This window comes from Oreochromis niloticus, unplaced genomic scaffold (genome assembly GCF_001858045.2).
Source record: "Oreochromis niloticus isolate F11D_XX unplaced genomic scaffold, O_niloticus_UMD_NMBU tig00007307_pilon, whole genome shotgun sequence".
NCBI lineage: Eukaryota > Metazoa > Chordata > Actinopteri > Cichliformes > Cichlidae > Oreochromis > Oreochromis niloticus.
In genome coordinates this window covers 1,563-21,259 of record NW_020328476.1, presented here as the reverse complement: position 1 = coordinate 21,259, position 19,697 = coordinate 1,563, and the positions used below count along the sequence as shown (strand labels likewise).

General features: G+C 44.8%; 18 non-coding genes across 18 annotated transcripts; 6 read left to right on the top strand and 12 right to left on the bottom strand.

The window, feature by feature from the left end:
* Nucleotides 1-252: 252 nt before the first annotated feature.
* On the bottom strand, nt 253-326 carry trnat-agu (transfer RNA threonine (anticodon AGU)). The gene has a single exon. It is a non-coding gene; the product is annotated as a tRNA-Thr (tRNA).
* A 2,589-nt stretch (nt 327-2,915) lies between these two features.
* Nucleotides 2,916-2,989, top strand: trnat-cgu (transfer RNA threonine (anticodon CGU)). The gene has a single exon. It is a non-coding gene; the product is annotated as a tRNA-Thr (tRNA).
* A 364-nt stretch (nt 2,990-3,353) lies between these two features.
* Nucleotides 3,354-3,427, bottom strand: trnat-agu (transfer RNA threonine (anticodon AGU)). Its single transcript has one exon. It is a non-coding gene; the product is annotated as a tRNA-Thr (tRNA).
* Nucleotides 3,428-5,832: 2,405 nt separating this feature from the next.
* Nucleotides 5,833-5,906, bottom strand: trnat-ugu (transfer RNA threonine (anticodon UGU)). The gene has a single exon. It is a non-coding gene; the product is annotated as a tRNA-Thr (tRNA).
* A 117-nt stretch (nt 5,907-6,023) lies between these two features.
* On the top strand, nt 6,024-6,097 carry trnat-cgu (transfer RNA threonine (anticodon CGU)). Its single transcript has one exon. It is a non-coding gene; the product is annotated as a tRNA-Thr (tRNA).
* Nucleotides 6,098-6,461: 364 nt separating this feature from the next.
* On the bottom strand, nt 6,462-6,535 carry trnat-agu (transfer RNA threonine (anticodon AGU)). Its single transcript has one exon. It is a non-coding gene; the product is annotated as a tRNA-Thr (tRNA).
* A 2,405-nt stretch (nt 6,536-8,940) lies between these two features.
* Nucleotides 8,941-9,014, bottom strand: trnat-ugu (transfer RNA threonine (anticodon UGU)). Its single transcript has one exon. It is a non-coding gene; the product is annotated as a tRNA-Thr (tRNA).
* A 117-nt stretch (nt 9,015-9,131) lies between these two features.
* On the top strand, nt 9,132-9,205 carry trnat-cgu (transfer RNA threonine (anticodon CGU)). Its single transcript has one exon. It is a non-coding gene; the product is annotated as a tRNA-Thr (tRNA).
* A 364-nt stretch (nt 9,206-9,569) lies between these two features.
* Nucleotides 9,570-9,643, bottom strand: trnat-agu (transfer RNA threonine (anticodon AGU)). Its single transcript has one exon. It is a non-coding gene; the product is annotated as a tRNA-Thr (tRNA).
* A 2,394-nt stretch (nt 9,644-12,037) lies between these two features.
* trnat-ugu (transfer RNA threonine (anticodon UGU)) lies at nt 12,038-12,111 on the bottom strand. Its single transcript has one exon. It is a non-coding gene; the product is annotated as a tRNA-Thr (tRNA).
* A 117-nt stretch (nt 12,112-12,228) lies between these two features.
* trnat-cgu (transfer RNA threonine (anticodon CGU)) lies at nt 12,229-12,302 on the top strand. The gene has a single exon. It is a non-coding gene; the product is annotated as a tRNA-Thr (tRNA).
* Nucleotides 12,303-12,666: 364 nt separating this feature from the next.
* trnat-agu (transfer RNA threonine (anticodon AGU)) lies at nt 12,667-12,740 on the bottom strand. The gene has a single exon. It is a non-coding gene; the product is annotated as a tRNA-Thr (tRNA).
* A 2,404-nt stretch (nt 12,741-15,144) lies between these two features.
* Nucleotides 15,145-15,217, bottom strand: trnat-ugu (transfer RNA threonine (anticodon UGU)). The gene has a single exon. It is a non-coding gene; the product is annotated as a tRNA-Thr (tRNA).
* A 117-nt stretch (nt 15,218-15,334) lies between these two features.
* trnat-cgu (transfer RNA threonine (anticodon CGU)) lies at nt 15,335-15,408 on the top strand. Its single transcript has one exon. It is a non-coding gene; the product is annotated as a tRNA-Thr (tRNA).
* Nucleotides 15,409-15,772: 364 nt separating this feature from the next.
* trnat-agu (transfer RNA threonine (anticodon AGU)) lies at nt 15,773-15,846 on the bottom strand. Its single transcript has one exon. It is a non-coding gene; the product is annotated as a tRNA-Thr (tRNA).
* A 2,404-nt stretch (nt 15,847-18,250) lies between these two features.
* On the bottom strand, nt 18,251-18,324 carry trnat-ugu (transfer RNA threonine (anticodon UGU)). Its single transcript has one exon. It is a non-coding gene; the product is annotated as a tRNA-Thr (tRNA).
* A 117-nt stretch (nt 18,325-18,441) lies between these two features.
* On the top strand, nt 18,442-18,515 carry trnat-cgu (transfer RNA threonine (anticodon CGU)). The gene has a single exon. It is a non-coding gene; the product is annotated as a tRNA-Thr (tRNA).
* Nucleotides 18,516-18,878: 363 nt separating this feature from the next.
* Nucleotides 18,879-18,952, bottom strand: trnat-agu (transfer RNA threonine (anticodon AGU)). The gene has a single exon. It is a non-coding gene; the product is annotated as a tRNA-Thr (tRNA).
* Nucleotides 18,953-19,697: the final 745 nt, after the last annotated feature.

Genomic DNA, 19,697 nt, shown 5'->3' with positions numbered 1-19,697 from the left:
ACATGCCCAAGACATCAATATCGGGTGAACAACCCTCAGAAGCTCCAGTAGGGGTTTAATGCCTGGGACCCTCCAGCATTTGTTCTAGAACTGACGAATCTTCTTGGATGAGGTGAAAAGAAGTTTTTGAAGCTTTCAAGAGTACCGTGAGGTGGATAACTCAGCACATACACAGACTTTCAAGATTTCCTAACTCCAAGATTAAGAATGCAATCAACACTGTGAAGAAGATGGTTTCCAAAGGTAACAGGAAGGCACTGCTGGGATTTGAACCCAGGATCTCCTGTTTACTAGACAGGCGCTTTGACCAGCTAAGCCACAGCGCCTCCTGCTGTCATGCAAACTGATCGTACCTGGTATTAGCTGGTACTGCAGAAGGAGATGAGTTCAATTTTGTAACTTTTGTGCACTATAAATGTAGGATATGGTTAAATAGTCCAACAAGTAACTTCCTGTTCCTAACTTCTTCAATGACCTGAGTGGAAACATCATAAGGTGAAGGAGAATCTTTTGAGACTGATTCAACAGGGTGAGTCTGAACAAGTTGTCCAAAATGTCTCCGGTAGCTGACGTTTTGTGGACTTTTACTCCAGCCAGTCTTTTTGTGGTCGCAATCTGGTCGTCTTCTTTGGGTCCATTTGGTAATACATTAGGGTTATGATAGGGCAGAGAATGGCAGTGCTCTAATCATTGCCGGTTTCTGAACAATCATTCCCAGCTAAATCAACTGCTGTGAGTTTGCAGGTTTAGACCGTGTTGCTTTGGATGCTGTCTCTTCCACAGTGGGTGGGAGATACCGACAAGGCAAGAGCCGGTCTCTGTGTAGCACTCTTTCAGGCCCATCTGTTCCTTCAGGCACCACAACAGAAACAGGAGAGTCCTGAATCTGTCTGATTACAGTGGACACGGTTCGGCTCCACCGATCAGCGATTTTGTGCTTACCCTGATGGCAACAGTCCTCAAAACAACTCTATTTCCTTGGCAAGGGTGGATTCCCGCACTTTACTGTCAAACCTTTGTTTGATTCGCAAAGCACTTTTGACTGTGCTCAATGGCTAACTGGTAGCTTTCTGCAAGACTCTCTCAGCTCTCCAGATCTAATTTCTGTTCACGTAGCCAATCGGAAAGAGACATCTGCAGCAGGGGGCATGGCCCAGCTACATCAGTTTGACAGGAATCTGCTGGTATTGCAGAGCTCCAATAGCCAAACATTGTACTCGTGCAGACGATGGTACTGCTGCCTCCTCCTCAAGAGTTGAAGAATACTCATGTCTCTTGCATACTGCCTTTACCGCCTCAGTTGGAAAATCAGGCTCTTTGTTGCGGCGCAAGAGTTGTGCAGTAAAGCCTTCAATGCCATTTTCCTCATCATTAGAACTCTGATCAGATATATCACAGGCATGCAGATACGGACGTCTCAACAGCCCATCTGCATCTTGGTTGTTCTTCCCAGCGCTATACTCAATATCAAAATGAAAAGTGGAAAGTACGGCCAACCAGCGATGCCTACTGCGTCCAACTTTGCAGATGTTAAAACGTATGTGAGTGGATTATTGTCTGTCATCACTGTAAATTTTGCTCCACAGAGATAGCGGAAAACGTTCTGGGTGACAGTCCACTTGACAGACAGGAAGTCAAGCTTGTGTGCAGGGTACCTTTGCTCGGACTTGGAGAGACCCTACTGGCATAGGCAATGACTCTTAACTTGCTCTCCTGTTCTTGTTATAAGGCTGCACCGAGAACGTGGGCGCTTGCATCGGTGTGCACAATATAATGTTTCTTTGGATCTGCAAACCCAAGAACAGGAGCTGTTGTGTGAGCTTGTGAATCAATGTCTTAAAAGTATCTTCAGAGGTTGGGGTCCATTTTTCATGAAAAGGCTTTTTGAGATCCGCACTTGTAGAAACCTTGCGGTTTCTGCCAGACAGACTGGATTTTCTCTTCAGTGGGAGGCAACCAGCGCTTAAGTGATTAAGGGGTGTTGCAAGCTTGGAATAGTCTTTTATAAACCTCCTGTAATATCCAGTGAACCCAAGGAAAGACTTAAGCTACTTGATGTTAGCTGGTCTTGGCCGGGTAGTGAGGGCAGCTGGATCTGTTTTGACCCTTCTGATGATACAACACGGCCGAGATATTGGACAGATGTCCCGAAGAACTGACATTTCTCTGGCGACAGCTTTAAAGTAAATTCTTTCATCCTATGGAGGACCTTCAGCGATCGTTCCTCATGGTTCTCAAGTGTAGCTGAGAAAAGAGTGACATCATCAAGAAAAACCAAGACCTGACTCAAATTCCTGCTGCCTATACACTTTTCCAAAACATAAGAGGAAACAAGAAAACTAGAACACCTTCTTATGCTGTTTTTAATAGAGAACACTACGGCATTTATTTTAACACAACACCTAACAGTCGTACCTTCTCTTATGAGTAACTCTAATGATTTGCAGAATCTTGACAATACTTTTGGGACAAAAGCTTAATATAACCCTGCCTCAGCCAGTTTCTATATTGGTCCGTTTACATCTGTTGTTACAGTTGGGCAGTTTGATGTTTTAGTACACTTTGAGTATGGAATCTTTTCACCTGCATGTGGAGCACAGCTGTTGGGGTGTCCTTTGCTAAATCTTTAGTGCCTCCACACTTGAGATTCAACAACTTACTTTCTTCTATTTTGACATTAAGGAAAGCTTGCCTACACAGATTCTCTTATTTTGAAACAGCTCAACAGGCACTGCTGGATTTGAACCCAGGATCTCCTGTTTACAAGCAGGTGCTTTGACCGGCTAAGCTACAGTGCCTCCTTCAGGGAAGGGAAAAACCAAGTAAATCAGAACCTCTGCAGACACAGTTTTGAATGGGTTGCTGACATTTTTCCCCACCAGCTGTTGGACAGTAGCCAGAGGAACACAGCTCAAGGCGCTGTGGCTTAGCTGGCCAAAGCACCTGTCTCGTAAACAGGAGATCCTGGGTTCAAATCCCAGCAGTGCCTTGCCTCCCTACCAATGCCATTACATTTCATTAACGAGTGCTGATGGCGGGAAGCATTGGGAGTTATGCTTTCTGTCCTTCATTTCTAAGAAGAGGATATAATGAAAATTTAGACATGCCCAAGACATCAATATCGGGTGAACAACCCTCAGAAGCTCCAGTAGGGGTTTAATGCCTGGGACCCTCCAGCATTTGTTCTAGAACTGACGAATCTTCTTGGATGAGGTGAAAAGAAGTTTTTGAAGCTTTCAAGAGTACCGTGAGGTGGATAACTCAGCACATACACAGACTTTCAAGATTTCCTAACTCCAAGATTAAGAATGCAATCAACACTGTGAAGAAGATGGTTTCCAAAGGTAACAGGAAGGCACTGCTGGGATTTGAACCCAGGATCTCCTGTTTACTAGACAGGCGCTTTGACCAGCTAAGCCACAGCGCCTCCTGCTGTCATGCAAACTGATCGTACCTGGTATTAGCTGGTACTGCAGAAGGAGATGAGTTCAATTTTGTAACTTTTGTGCACTATAAATGTAGGATATGGTTAAATAGTCCAACAAGTAACTTCCTGTTCCTAACTTCTTCAATGACCTGAGTGGAAACATCATAAGGTGAAGGAGAATCTTTTGAGACTGATTCAACAGGGTGAGTCTGAACAAGTTGTCCCAAAATGTCTCCGGTAGCTGACGTTTTGTGGACTTTTACTCCAGCCAGTCTTTTTGTGGTCGCAATCTGGTCGTCTTCTTTGGGTCCATTTGGTAATACATTAGGGTTATGATAGGGCAGAGAATGGCAGTGCTCTAATCATTGCCGGTTTCTGAACAATCATTCCCAGCTAAATCAACTGCTGGTGAGTTTGCAGGTTTAGACCGTGTTGCTTTGGATGCTGTCTCTTCCACAGTGGGTGGGAGATACCGACAAGGCAAGAGCCGGTCTCTGTGTAGCACTCTTTCAGGCCCATCTGTTCCTTCAGGCACCACAACAGAAACAGGAGAGTCCTGAATCTGTCTGATTACAGTGGACACGGTTCGGCTCCACCGATCAGCGATTTTGTGCTTACCCCTGATGGCAACAGTCCTCAAAACAACTCTATTTTCCTTGGCAAGGGTGGATTCCCGCACTTTACTGTCAAACCTTTGTTTGATTCGCAAAGCACTCTTTTGACTGTGCTCAATGGCTAACTGGTAGCTTTCTGCAAGACTCTCTCAGCTCTCCAGATCTAATTTCTGTTCACGTAGCCAATCGGAAAGAGACATCTGCAGCAGGGGGCATGGCCCAGCTACATCAGTTTGACAGGAATCTGCTGGTATTGCAGAGCCTCCAATAGCCAAACATTGTACTCGTGCAGACGATGGTACTGCTGCCTCCTCCTCAAGAGTTGAAGAATACTCATGTCTCTTGCATACTGCCTTTACCGCCTCAGTTGGAAAATCAGGCTCTTTGTTGCGGCGCAAGAGTTGTGCAGTAAAGCCTTCAATGCCATTTTCCTCATCATTAGAACTCTGATCAGATATATCACAGGCATGCAGATACGGACGTCTCAACAGCCCATCTGCATCTTGGTTGTTCTTCCCAGCGCTATACTCAATATCAAAATGAAAAGTGGAAAGTACGGCCAACCAGCGATGCCTACTGCGTCCAACTTTGCAGATGTTAAAACGTATGTGAGTGGATTATTGTCTGTCATCACTGTAAATTTTGCTCCACAGAGATAGCGGAAAACGTTCTGGGTGACAGTCCACTTGACAGAGGAAGTCAAGCTTGTGTGCAGGGTACCTTTGCTCGGACTTGGAGAGACCCTACTGGCATAGGCAATGACTCTTAACTTGCTCTCCTGTTCTTGTTATAAGGCTGCACCGAGAACGTGGGCGCTTGCATCGGTGTGCACAATATAATGTTTCTTTGGATCTGCAAACCCAAGAACAGGAGCTGTTGTGTGAGCTTGTGAATCAATGTCTTAAAAGTATCTTCAGAGGTTGGGGTCCATTTTTCATGAAAAGGCTTTTTGAGATCCGCACTTGTAGAAACCTTGCGGTTTCTGCCAGACAGACTGGATTTTCTCTTCAGTGGGAGGCAACCAGCGCTTAAGTGATTAAGGGGTGTTGCAAGCTTGGAATAGTCTTTTATAAACCTCCTGTAATATCCAGTGAACCCAAGGAAAGACTTAAGCTACTTGATGTTAGCTGGTCTTGGCCGGGTAGTGAGGGCAGCTGGATCTGTTTTGACCCCTTCTGATGATACAACACGGCCGAGATATTGGACAGATGTCCGAAGAACTGACATTTCTCTGGCGACAGCTTTAAAGTAAATTCTTTCATCCTATGGAGGACCTTCAGCGATCGTTCCTCATGGTTCTCAAGTGTAGCTGAGAAAAGAGTGACATCATCAAGAAAAACCAAGACCTGACTCAAATTCCTGCTGCCTATACACTTTTCCAAAACATAAGAGGAAACAAGAAAACTAGAACACCTTCTTATGCTGTTTTTAATAGAGAACACTACGGCATTTATTTTAACACAACACCTAACAGTCGTACCTTCTCTTATGAGTAACTCTAATGATTTGCAGAATCTTGACAATACTTTTGGGACAAAAGCTTAATATAACCCTGCCTCAGCCAGTTTCTATATTGGTCCGTTTACATCTGTTGTTACAGTTGGGCAGTTTGATGTTTTAGTACACTTTGAGTATGGAATCTTTTCACCTGCATGTGGAGCACAGCTGTTGGGGTGTCCTTTGCTAAATCTTTAGTGCCTCCACACTTGAGATTCAACAACTTACTTTCTTCTATTTTGACATTAAGGAAAGCTTGCCTACACAGATTCTCTTATTTTGAAACAGCTCAACAGGCACTGCTGGGATTTGAACCCAGGATCTCCTGTTTACAAGACAGGTGCTTTGACCGGCTAAGCTACAGTGCCTCCTTCAGGGAAGGGAAAAACCAAGTAAATCAGAACCTCTGCAGACACAGTTTTGAATGGGTTGCTGACATTTTTCCCCACCAGCTGTTGGACAGTAGCCAGAGGAACACAGCTCAAGGCGCTGTGGCTTAGCTGGCCAAAGCACCTGTCTCGTAAACAGGAGATCCTGGGTTCAAATCCCAGCAGTGCCTTGCCTCCCTACCAATGCCATTACATTTCATTAACGAGTGCTGATGGCGGGAAGCATTGGGAGTTATGCTTTCTGTCCTTCATTTCTAAGAAGAGGATATAATGAAAATTTAGACATGCCCAAGACATCAATATCGGGTGAACAACCCTCAGAAGCTCCAGTAGGGGTTTAATGCCTGGGACCCTCCAGCATTTGTTCTAGAACTGACGAATCTTCTTGGATGAGGTGAAAAGAAGTTTTTGAAGCTTTCAAGAGTACCGTGAGGTGGATAACTCAGCACATACACAGACTTTCAAGATTTCCTAACTCCAAGATTAAGAATGCAATCAACACTGTGAAGAAGATGGTTTCCAAAGGTAACAGGAAGGCACTGCTGGGATTTGAACCCAGGATCTCCTGTTTACTAGACAGGCGCTTTGACCAGCTAAGCCACAGCGCCTCCTGCTGTCATGCAAACTGATCGTACCTGGTATTAGCTGGTACTGCAGAAGGAGATGAGTTCAATTTTGTAACTTTTGTGCACTATAAATGTAGGATATGGTTAAATAGTCCAACAAGTAACTTCCTGTTCCTAACTTCTTCAATGACCTGAGTGGAAACATCATAAGGTGAAGGAGAATCTTTTGAGACTGATTCAACAGGGTGAGTCTGAACAAGTTGTCCCAAAATGTCTCCGGTAGCTGACGTTTTGTGGACTTTTACTCCAGCCAGTCTTTTTGTGGTCGCAATCTGGTCGTCTTCTTTGGGTCCATTTGGTAATACATTAGGGTTATGATAGGGCAGAGAATGGCAGTGCTCTAATCATTGCCGGTTTCTGAACAATCATTCCCAGCTAAATCAACTGCTGGTGAGTTTGCAGGTTTAGACCGTGTTGCTTTGGATGCTGTCTCTTCCACAGTGGGTGGGAGATACCGACAAGGCAAGAGCCGGTCTCTGTGTAGCACTCTTTCAGGCCCATCTGTTCCTTCAGGCACCACAACAGAAACAGGAGAGTCCTGAATCTGTCTGATTACAGTGGACACGGTTCGGCTCCACCGATCAGCGATTTTGTGCTTACCCCTGATGGCAACAGTCCTCAAAACAACTCTATTTTCCTTGGCAAGGGTGGATTCCCGCACTTTACTGTCAAACCTTTGTTTGATTCGCAAAGCACTCTTTTGACTGTGCTCAATGGCTAACTGGTAGCTTTCTGCAAGACTCTCTCAGCTCTCCAGATCTAATTTCTGTTCACGTAGCCAATCGGAAAGAGACATCTGCAGCAGGGGGCATGGCCCAGCTACATCAGTTTGACAGGAATCTGCTGGTATTGCAGAGCCTCCAATAGCCAAACATTGTACTCGTGCAGACGATGGTACTGCTGCCTCCTCCTCAAGAGTTGAAGAATACTCATGTCTCTTGCATACTGCCTTTACCGCCTCAGTTGGAAAATCAGGCTCTTTGTTGCGGCGCAAGAGTTGTGCAGTAAAGCCTTCAATGCCATTTTCCTCATCATTAGAACTCTGATCAGATATATCACAGGCATGCAGATACGGACGTCTCAACAGCCCATCTGCATCTTGGTTGTTCTTCCCAGCGCTATACTCAATATCAAAATGAAAAGTGGAAAGTACGGCCAACCAGCGATGCCTACTGCGTCCAACTTTGCAGATGTTAAAACGTATGTGAGTGGATTATTGTCTGTCATCACTGTAAATTTTGCTCCACAGAGATAGCGGAAAACGTTCTGGGTGACAGTCCACTTGACAGACAGGAAGTCAAGCTTGTGTGCAGGGTACCTTTGCTCGGACTTGGAGAGACCCTACTGGCATAGGCAATGACTCTTAACTTGCTCTCCTGTTCTTGTTATAAGGCTGCACGAGAACGTGGGCGCTTGCATCGGTGTGCACAATATAATGTTTCTTTGGATCTGCAAACCCAAGAACAGGAGCTGTTGTGTGAGCTTGTGAATCAATGTCTTAAAAGTATCTTCAGAGGTTGGGGTCCATTTTTCATGAAAAGGCTTTTTGAGATCCGCACTTGTAGAAACCTTGCGGTTTCTGCCAGACAGACTGGATTTTCTCTTCAGTGGGAGGCAACCAGCGCTTAAGTGATTAAGGGGTGTTGCAAGCTTGGAATAGTCTTTTATAAACCTCCTGTAATATCCAGTGAACCCAAGGAAAGACTTAAGCTACTTGATGTTAGCTGGTCTTGGCCGGGTAGTGAGGGCAGCTGGATCTGTTTTGACCCCTTCTGATGATACAACACGGCCGAGATATTGGACAGATGTCCCGAAGAACTGACATTTCTCTGGCGACAGCTTTAAAGTAAATTCTTTCATCCTATGGAGGACCTTCAGCGATCGTTCCTCATGGTTCTCAAGTGTAGCTGAGAAAAGAGTGACATCATCAAGAAAAACCAAGACCTGACTCAAATTCCTGCTGCCTATACACTTTTCCAAAACATAAGAGGAAACAAGAAAACTAGAACACCTTCTTATGCTGTTTTTAATAGAGAACACTACGGCATTTATTTTAACACAACACCTAACAGTCGTACCTTCTCTTATGAGTAACTCTAATGATTTGCAGAATCTTGACAATACTTTTGGGACAAAAGCTTAATATAACCCTGCCTCAGCCAGTTTCTATATTGGTCCGTTTACATCTGTTGTTACAGTTGGGCAGTTTGATGTTTTAGTACACTTTGAGTATGGAATCTTTTCACCTGCATGTGGAGCACAGCTGTTGGGGTGTCCTTTGCTAAATCTTTAGCCTCCACACTTGAGATTCAACAACTTACTTTCTTCTATTTTGACATTAAGGAAAGCTTGCCTACACAGATTCTCTTATTTTGAAACAGCTCAACAGGCACTGCTGGGATTTGAACCCAGGATCTCCTGTTTACAAGACAGGTGCTTTGACCGGCTAAGCTACAGTGCCTCCTTCAGGGAAGGGAAAAACCAAGTAAATCAGAACCTCTGCAGACACAGTTTTGAATGGGTTGCTGACATTTTTCCCCACCAGCTGTTGGACAGTAGCCAGAGGAACACAGCTCAAGGCGCTGTGGCTTAGCTGGCCAAAGCACCTGTCTCGTAAACAGGAGATCCTGGGTTCAAATCCCAGCAGTGCCTTGCCTCCCTACCAATGCCATTACATTTCATTAACGAGTGCTGATGGCGGGAAGCATTGGGAGTTATGCTTTCTGTCCTTCATTTCTAAGAAGAGGATATAATGAAAATTTAGACATGCCCAAGACATCAATATCGGGTGAACAACCCTCAGAAGCTCCAGTAGGGTTTAATGCCTGGGACCCTCCAGCATTTGTTCTAGAACTGACGAATCTTCTTGGATGAGGTGAAAAGAAGTTTTTGAAGCTTTCAAGAGTACCGTGAGGTGGATAACTCAGCACATACACAGACTTTCAAAGATTTCCTAACTCCAAGATTAAGAATGCAATCAACACTGTGAAGAAGATGGTTTCCAAAGGTAACAGGAAGGCACTGCTGGGATTTGAACCCAGGATCTCCTGTTTACTAGACAGGCGCTTTGACCAGCTAAGCCACAGCGCCTCCTGCTGTCATGCAAACTGATCGTACCTGGTATTAGCTGGTACTGCAGAAGGAGATGAGTTCAATTTTGTAACTTTTGTGCACTATAAATGTAGGATATGGTTAAATAGTCCAACAAGTAACTTCCTGTTCCTAACTTCTTCAATGACCTGAGTGGAAACATCATAAGGTGAAGGAGAATCTTTTGAGACTGATTCAACAGGGTGAGTCTGAACAAGTTGTCCCAAAATGTCTCCGGTAGCTGACGTTTTGTGGACTTTTACTCCAGCCAGTCTTTTTGTGGTCGCAATCTGGTCGTCTTCTTTGGGTCCATTTGGTAATACATTAGGGTTATGATAGGGCAGAGAATGGCAGTGCTCTAATCATTGCCGGTTTCTGAACAATCATTCCAGCTAAATCAACTGCTGTGAGTTTGCAGGTTTAGACCGTGTTGCTTTGGATGCTGTCTCTTCCACAGTGGGTGGGAGATACCGACAAGGCAAGAGCCGGTCTCTGTGTAGCACTCTTTCAGGCCCATGTTCCTTCAGGCACCACAACAGAAACAGGAGAGTCCTGAATCTGTCTGATTACAGTGGACACGGTTCGGCTCCACCGATCAGCGATTTTGTGCTTACCCCTGATGGCAACAGTCCTCAAAACAACTCTATTTCCTTGGCAAGGGTGGATTCCCGCACTTTACTGTCAAACCTTTGTTTGATTCGCAAAGCACTCTTTTGACTGTGCTCAATGGCTAACTGGTAGCTTTCTGCAAGACTCTCTCAGCTCTCCAGATCTAATTTCTGTTCACGTAGCCAATCGGAAAGAGACATCTGCAGCAGGGGCATGGCCCAGCTACATCAGTTTGACAGGAATCTGCTGGTATTGCAGAGCTCCAATAGCCAAACATTGTACTCGTGCAGACGATGGTACTGCTGCCTCCTCCTCAAGAGTTGAAGAATACTCATGTCTCTTGCATACTGCCTTTACGCCTCAGTTGGAAAATCAGGCTCTTTGTTGCGGCGCAAGAGTTGTGCAGTAAAGCCTTCAATGCCATTTTCCTCATCATTAGAACTCTGATCAGATATATCACAGGCATGCAGATACGGACGTCTCAACAGCCCATCTGCATCTTGGTTGTTCTTCCAGCGCTATACTCAATATCAAAATGAAAAGTGGAAAGTACGGCCAACCAGCGATGCCCTACTGCGTCCAACTTTGCAGATGTTAAAACGTATGTGAGTGGATTATTGTCTGTCATCACTGTAAATTTTGCTCCACAGAGATAGCGGAAAACGTTCTGGGTGACAGTCCACTTGACAGACAGGAAGTCAAGCTTGTGTGCAGGGTACCTTTGCTCGGACTTGGAGAGACCTACTGGCATAGGCAATGACTCTTAACTTGCTCTCCTGTTCTTGTTATAAGGCTGCACAGAACGGGCGCTTGCATCGGTGTGCACAATATAATGTTTCTTTGGATCTGCAAACCCAAGAACAGGAGCTGTTGTGTGAGCTTGTGAATCAATGTCTTAAAAGTATCTTCAGAGGTTGGGGTCCATTTTTCATGAAAAGGCTTTTTGAGATCCGCACTTGTAGAAACCTTGCGGTTTCTGCCAGACAGACTGGATTTTCTCTTCAGTGGGAGGCAACCAGCGCTTAAGTGATTAAGGGGTGTTGCAAGCTTGGAATAGTCTTTTATAAACCTCCTGTAATATCCAGTGAACCCAAGGAAAGACTTAAGCTACTTGATGTTAGCTGGTCTTGGCCGGGTAGTGAGGGCAGCTGGATCTGTTTTGACCCCTTCTGATGATACAACACGGCCGAGATATTGGACAGATGTCCCGAAGAACTGACATTTCTCTGGCGACAGCTTTAAAGTAAATTCTTTCATCCTATGGAGGACCTTCAGCGATCGTTCCTCATGGTTCTCAAGTGTAGCTGAGAAAAGAGTGACATCATCAAGAAAAACCAAGACCTGACTCAAATTCCTGCTGCCTATACACTTTTCCAAACATAAGAGGAAACAAGAAAACTAGAACACCTTCTTATGCTGTTTTTAATAGAGAACACTACGGCATTTATTTTAACACAACACCTAACAGTCGTACCTTCTCTTATGAGTAACTCTAATGATTTGCAGAATCTTGACAATACTTTTGGGACAAAAGCTTAATATAACCCTGCCTCAGCCAGTTTCTATATTGGTCCGTTTACATCTGTTGTTACAGTTGGGCAGTTTGATGTTTTAGTACACTTTGAGTATGGAATCTTTTCACCTGCATGTGGAGCACAGCTGTTGGGGTGTCCTTTGCTAAATCTTTAGTGCCTCCACACTTGAGATTCAACAACTTACTTTCTTCTATTTTGACATTAAGGAAAGCTTGCCTACACAGATTCTCTTATTTTGAAACAGCTCAACAGGCACTGCTGGGATTTGAACCCAGGATCTCCTGTTTACAAGACAGGTGCTTTGACCGGCTAAGCTACAGTGCCTCCTTCAGGGAAGGGAAAAACCAAGTAAATCAGAACCTCTGCAGACACAGTTTTGAATGGGTTGCTGACATTTTTCCCCACCAGCTGTTGGACAGTAGCCAGAGGAACACAGCTCAAGGCGCTGTGGCTTAGCTGGCCAAAGCACCTGTCTCGTAAACAGGAGATCCTGGGTTCAAATCCCAGCAGTGCCTTGCCTCCCTACCAATGCCATTACATTTCATTAACGAGTGCTGATGGCGGGAAGCATTGGGAGTTATGCTTTCTGTCCTTCATTTCTAAGAAGAGGATATAATGAAAATTTAGACATGCCCAAGACATCAATATCGGGTGAACAACCTCAGAAGCTCCAGTAGGGGTTTAATGCCTGGGACCCTCCAGCATTTGTTCTAGAACTGACGAATCTTCTTGGATGAGGTGAAAAGAAGTTTTTGAAGCTTTCAAGAGTACCGTGAGGTGGATAACTCAGCACATACACAGACTTTCAAAGATTTCCTAACTCCAAGATTAAGAATGCAATCAACACTGTGAAGAAGATGGTTTCCAAAGGTAACAGGAAGGCACTGCTGGGATTTGAACCCAGGATCTCCTGTTTACTAGACAGGCGCTTTGACCAGCTAAGCCACAGCGCCTCCTGCTGTCATGCAAACTGATCGTACCTGGTATTAGCTGGTACTGCAGAAGGAGATGAGTTCAATTTTGTAACTTTTGTGCACTATAAATGTAGGATATGGTTAAATAGTCCAACAAGTAACTTCCTGTTCCTAACTTCTTCAATGACCTGAGTGGAAACATCATAAGGTGAAGGAGAATCTTTTGAGACTGATTCAACAGGGTGAGTCTGAACAAGTTGTCCCAAAATGTCTCCGGTAGCTGACGTTTTGTGGACTTTTACTCCAGCCAGTCTTTTTGTGGTCGCAATCTGGTCGTCTTCTTTGGGTCCATTTGGTAATACATTAGGGTTATGATAGGGCAGAGAATGGCAGTGCTCTAATCATTGCCGGTTTCTGAACAATCATTCCCAGCTAAATCAACTGCTGGTGAGTTTGCAGGTTTAGACCGTGTTGCTTTGGATGCTGTCTCTTCCACAGTGGGTGGGAGATACCGACAAGGCAAGAGCCGGTCTCTGTGTAGCACTCTTTCAGGCCCATCTGTTCCTTCAGGCACCACAACAGAAACAGGAGAGTCCTGAATCTGTCTGATTACAGTGGACACGGTTCGGCTCCACCGATCAGCGATTTTGTGCTTACCCCTGATGGCAACAGTCCTCAAAACAACTCTATTTTCCTTGGCAAGGGTGGATTCCCGCACTTTACTGTCAAACCTTTGTTTGATTCGCAAAGCACTCTTTTGACTGTGCTCAATGGCTAACTGGTAGCTTTCTGCAAGACTCTCTCAGCTCTCCAGATCTAATTTCTGTTCACGTAGCCAATCGGAAAGAGACATCTGCAGCAGGGGGCATGGCCCAGCTACATCAGTTTGACAGGAATCTGCTGGTATTGCAGAGCTCCAATAGCCAAACATTGTACTCGTGCAGACGATGGTACTGCTGCCTCCTCCTCAAGAGTTGAAGAATACTCATGTCTCTTGCATACTGCCTTTACCGCCTCAGTTGGAAAATCAGGCTCTTTGTTGCGGCGCAAGAGTTGTGCAGTAAAGCCTTCAATGCCATTTTCCTCATCATTAGAACTCTGATCAGATATATCACAGGCATGCAGATACGGACGTCTCAACAGCCCATCTGCATCTTGGTTGTTCTTCCCAGCGCTATACTCAATATCAAAATGAAAAGTGGAAAGTACGGCCAACCAGCGATGCCTACTGCGTCCAACTTTGCAGATGTTAAAACGTATGTGAGTGGATTATTGTCTGTCATCACTGTAAATTTTGCTCCACAGAGATAGCGGAAAACGTTCTGGGTGACAGTCCACTTGACAGACAGGAAGTCAAGCTTGTGTGCAGGGTACCTTTGCTCGGACTTGGAGAGACCCTACTGGCATAGGCAATGACTCTTAACTTGCTCTCCTGTTCTTGTTATAAGGCTGCACCGAGAACGTGGGCGCTTGCATCGGTGTGCACAATATAATGTTTCTTTGGATCTGCAAACCCAAGAACAGGAGCTGTTGTGTGAGCTTGTGAATCAATGTCTTAAAAGTATCTTCAGAGGTTGGGGTCCATTTTTCATGAAAGGCTTTTTGAGATCCGCACTTGTAGAAACCTTGCGGTTTCTGCCAGACAGACTGGATTTTCTCTTCAGTGGGAGGCAACCAGCGCTTAAGTGATTAAGGGGTTTGCAAGCTTGGAATAGTCTTTTATAAACCTCCTGTAATATCCAGTGAACCCAAGGAAAGACTTAAGCTACTTGATGTTAGCTGGTCTTGGCCGGGTAGTGAGGGCAGCTGGATCTGTTTTGACCCCTTCTGATGATACAACACGGCCGAGATATTGGACAGATGTCCCGAAGAACTGACATTTCTCTGGCGACAGCTTTAAAGTAAATTCTTTCATCCTATGGAGGACCTTCAGCGATCGTTCCTCATGGTTCTCAAGTGTAGCTGAGAAAAGAGTGACATCATCAAGAAAAACCAAGACCTGACTCAAATTCCTGCTGCCTATACACTTTTCCAAACATAAGAGGAAACAAGAAAACTAGAACACCTTCTTATGCTGTTTTTAATAGAGAACACTACGGCATTTATTTTAACACAACACCTAACAGTCGTACCTTCTCTTATGAGTAACTCTAATGATTTGCAGAATCTTGACAATACTTTTGGGACAAAAGCTTAATATAACCCTGCCTCAGCCAGTTTCTATATTGGTCCGTTTACATCTGTTGTTACAGTTGGGCAGTTTGATGTTTTAGTACACTTTGAGTATGGAATCTTTTCACCTGCATGTGGAGCACAGCTGTTGGGGTGTCCTTTGCTAAATCTTTAGTGCCTCCACACTTGAGATTCAACAACTTACTTTCTTCTATTTTGACATTAAGGAAAGCTTGCCTACACAGATTCTCTTATTTTGAAACAGCTCAACAGGCACTGCTGGATTTGAACCCAGGATCTCCTGTTTACAAGACAGGTGCTTTGACCGGCTAAGCTACAGTGCCTCCTTCAGGGAAGGGAAAAACCAAGTAAATCAGAACCTCTGCAGACACAGTTTTGAATGGGTTGCTGACATTTTTCCCCACCAGCTGTTGGACAGTAGCCAGAGGAACACAGCTCAAGGCGCTGTGGCTTAGCTGGCCAAAGCACCTGTCTCGTAAACAGGAGATCCTGGGTTCAAATCCCAGCAGTGCCTTGCCTCCCTACCAATGCCATTACATTTCATTAACGAGTGCTGATGGCGGGAAGCATTGGGAGTTATGCTTTCTGTCCTTCATTTCTAAGAAGAGGATATAATGAAAATTTAGACATGCCCAAGACATCAATATCGGTGAACAACCCTCAGAAGCTCCAGTAGGGGTTTAATGCCTGGGACCCTCCAGCATTTGTTCTAGAACTGACGAATCTTCTTGGATGAGGTGAAAAGAAGTTTTTGAAGCTTTCAAGAGTACCGTGAGGTGGATAACTCAGCACATACACAGACTTTCAAAGATTTCCTAACTCCAAGATTAAGAATGCAATCAACACTGTGAAGAAGATGGTTTCCAAAGGTAACAGGAAGGCACTGCTGGGATTTGAACCCAGGATCTCCTGTTTACTAGACAGGCGCTTTGACCAGCTAAGCCACAGCGCCTCCTGCTGTCATGCAAACTGATCGTACCTGGTATTAGCTGGTACTGCAGAAGGAGATGAGTTCAATTTTGTAACTTTTGTGCACTATAAATGTAGGATATGGTTAAATAGTCCAACAAGTAACTTCCTGTTCCTAACTTCTTCAATGACCTGAGTGGAAACATCATAAGGTGAAGGAGAATCTTTTGAGACTGATTCAACAGGGTGAGTCTGAACAAGTTGTCCCAAAATGTCTCCGGTAGCTGACGTTTTGTGGACTTTTACTCCAGCCAGTCTTTTTGTGGTCGCAATCTGGTCGTCTTCTTTGGGTCCATTTGGTAATACATTAGGGTTATGATAGGGCAGAGAATGGCAGTGCTCTAATCATTGCCGGTTTCTGAACAATCATTCCCAGCTAAATCAACTGCTGTGAGTTTGCAGGTTTAGACCGTGTTGCTTTGGATGCTGTCTCTTCCACAGTGGGTGGGAGATACCGACAAGGCAAGAGCCGGTCTCTGTGTAGCACTCTTTCAGGCCCATCTGTTCCTTCAGGCACCACAACAGAAACAGGAGAGTCCTGAATCTGTCTGATTACAGTGGACACGGTTCGGCTCCACCGATCAGCGATTTTGTGCTTACCCTGATGGCAACAGTCCTCAAAACAACTCTATTTCCTTGGCAAGGGTGGATTCCCGCACTTTACTGTCAAACCTTTGTTTGATTCGCAAAGCACTCTTTTGACTGTGCTCAATGGCTAACTGGTAGCTTTCTGCAAGACTCTCTCAGCTCTCCAGATCTAATTTCTGTTCACGTAGCCAATCGGAAAGAGACATCTGCAGCAGGGGCATGGCCCAGCTACATCAGTTTGACAGGAATCTGCTGGTATTGCAGAGCCTCCAATAGCCAAACATTGTACTCGTGCAGACGATGGTACTGCTGCCTCCTCCTCAAGAGTTGAAGAATACTCATGTCTCTTGCATACTGCCTTTACCGCCTCAGTTGGAAAATCAGGCTCTTTGTTGCGGCGCAAGAGTTGTGCAGTAAAGCCTTCAATGCCATTTTCCTCATCATTAGAACTCTGATCAGATATATCACAGGCATGCAGATACGGACGTCTCAACAGCCCATCTGCATCTTGGTTGTTCTTCCCAGCGCTATACTCAATATCAAAATGAAAAGTGGAAAGTACGGCCAACCAGCGATGCCCTACTGCGTCCAACTTTGCAGATGTTAAAACGTATGTGAGTGGATTATTGTCTGTCATCACTGTAAATTTTGCTCCACAGAGATAGCGGAAAACGTTCTGGGTGACAGTCCACTTGACAGACAGGAAGTCAAGCTTGTGTGCAGGGTACCTTTGCTCGGACTTGGAGAGACCCTACTGGCATAGGCAATGACTCTTAACTTGCTCTCCTGTTCTTGTTATAAGGCTGCACCGAGAACGTGGGCGCTTGCATCGGTGTGCACAATATAATGTTTCTTTGGATCTGCAAACCCAAGAACAGGAGCTGTTGTGTGAGCTTGTGAATCAATGTCTTAAAAGTATCTTCAGAGGTTGGGGTCCATTTTTCATGAAAAGGCTTTTTGAGATCCGCACTTGTAGAAACCTTGCGGTTTCTGCCAGACAGACTGGATTTCTCTTCAGTGGGAGGCAACCAGCGCTTAAGTGATTAAGGGGTGTTGCAAGCTTGGAATAGTCTTTTATAAACCTCCTGTAATATCCAGTGAACCCAAGGAAAGACTTAAGCTACTTGATGTTAGCTGGTCTTGGCCGGGTAGTGAGGGCAGCTGGATCTGTTTTGACCCCTTCTGATGATACAACACGGCCGAGATATTGGACAGATGTCCCGAAGAACTGACATTTCTCTGGCGACAGCTTTAAAGTAAATTCTTTCATCCTATGGAGGACCTTCAGCGATCGTTCCTCATGGTTCTCAAGTGTAGCTGAGAAAAGAGTGACATCATCAAGAAAAACCAAGACCTGACTCAAATTCCTGCTGCCTATACACTTTTCCAAAACATAAGAGGAAACAAGAAAACTAGAACACCTTCTTATGCTGTTTTTAATAGAGAACACTACGGCATTTATTTTAACACAACACCTAACAGTCGTACCTTCTCTTATGAGTAACTCTAATGATTTGCAGAATCTTGACAATACTTTTGGGACAAAAGCTTAATATAACCCTGCCTCAGCCAGTTTCTATATTGGTCCGTTTACATCTGTTGTTACAGTTGGGCAGTTTGATGTTTTAGTACACTTTGAGTATGGAATCTTTTCACCTGCATGTGGAGCACAGCTGTTGGGGTGTCCTTTGCTAAATCTTTAGTGCCTCCACACTTGAGATTCAACAACTTACTTTCTTCTATTTTGACATTAAGGAAAGCTTGCCTACACAGATTCTCTTATTTTGAAACAGCTCAACAGGCACTGCTGGGATTTGAACCCAGGATCTCCTGTTTACAAGACAGGTGCTTTGACCGGCTAAGCTACAGTGCCTCCTTCAGGGAAGGGAAAAACCAAGTAAATCAGAACCTCTGCAGACACAGTTTTGAATGGGTTGCTGACATTTTTCCCCACCAGCTGTTGGACAGTAGCCAGAGGAACACAGCTCAAGGCGCTGTGGCTTAGCTGGCCAAAGCACCTGTCTCGTAAACAGGAGATCCTGGGTTCAAATCCCAGCAGTGCCTTGCCTCCCTACCAATGCCATTACATTTCATTAACGAGTGCTGATGGCGGGAAGCATTGGGAGTTATGCTTTCTGTCCTTCATTTCTAAGAGAGGATATAATGAAAATTTAGACATGCCCAAGACATCAATATCGGGTGAACAACCCTCAGAAGCTCCAGTAGGGGTTTAATGCCTGGGACCCTCCAGCATTTGTTCTAGAACTGACGAATCTTCTTGGATGAGGTGAAAAGAAGTTTTTGAAGCTTTCAAGAGTACCGTGAGGTGGATAACTCAGCACATACACAGACTTTCAAGATTTCCTAACTCCAAGATTAAGAATGCAATCAACACTGTGAAGAAGATGGTTTCCAAAGGTAACAGGAAGGCACTGCTGGGATTTGAACCCAGGATCTCCTGTTTACTAGACAGGCGCTTTGACCAGCTAAGCCACAGCGCCTCCTGCTGTCATGCAAACTGATCGTACCTGGTATTAGCTGGTACTGCAGAAGGAGATGAGTTCAATTTTGTAACTTTTGTGCACTATAAATGTAGGATATGGTTAAATAGTCCAACAAGTAACTTCCTGTTCCTAACTTCTTCAATGACCTGAGTGGAAACATCATAAGGTGAAGGAGAATCTTTTGAGACTGATTCAACAGGGTGAGTCTGAACAAGTTGTCCCAAAATGTCTCCGGTAGCTGACGTTTTGTGGACTTTTACTCCAGCCAGTCTTTTTGTGGTCGCAATCTGGTCGTCTTCTTTGGGTCCATTTGGTAATACATTAGGGTTATGATAGGGCAGAGAATGGCAGTGCTCTAATCATTGCCGGTTTCTGAACAATCATTCCCAGCTAAATCAACTGCTGGTGAGTTTGCAGGTTTAGACCGTGTTGCTTTGGATGCTGTCTCTTCCACAGTGGGTGGGAGATACCGACAAGGCAAGAGCCGGTCTCTGTGTAGCACTCTTTCAGGCCCATCTGTTCCTTCAGGCACCACAACAGAAACAGGAGAGTCCTGAATCTGTCTGATTACAGTGGACACGGTTCGGCTCCACCGATCAGCGATTTTGTGCTTACCCCTGATGGCAACAGTCCTCAAAACAACTCTATTTTCCTTGGCAAGGGTGGATTCCCGCACTTTACTGTCAAACCTTTGTTTGATTCGCAAAGCACTCTTTTGACTGTGCTCAATGGCTAACTGGTA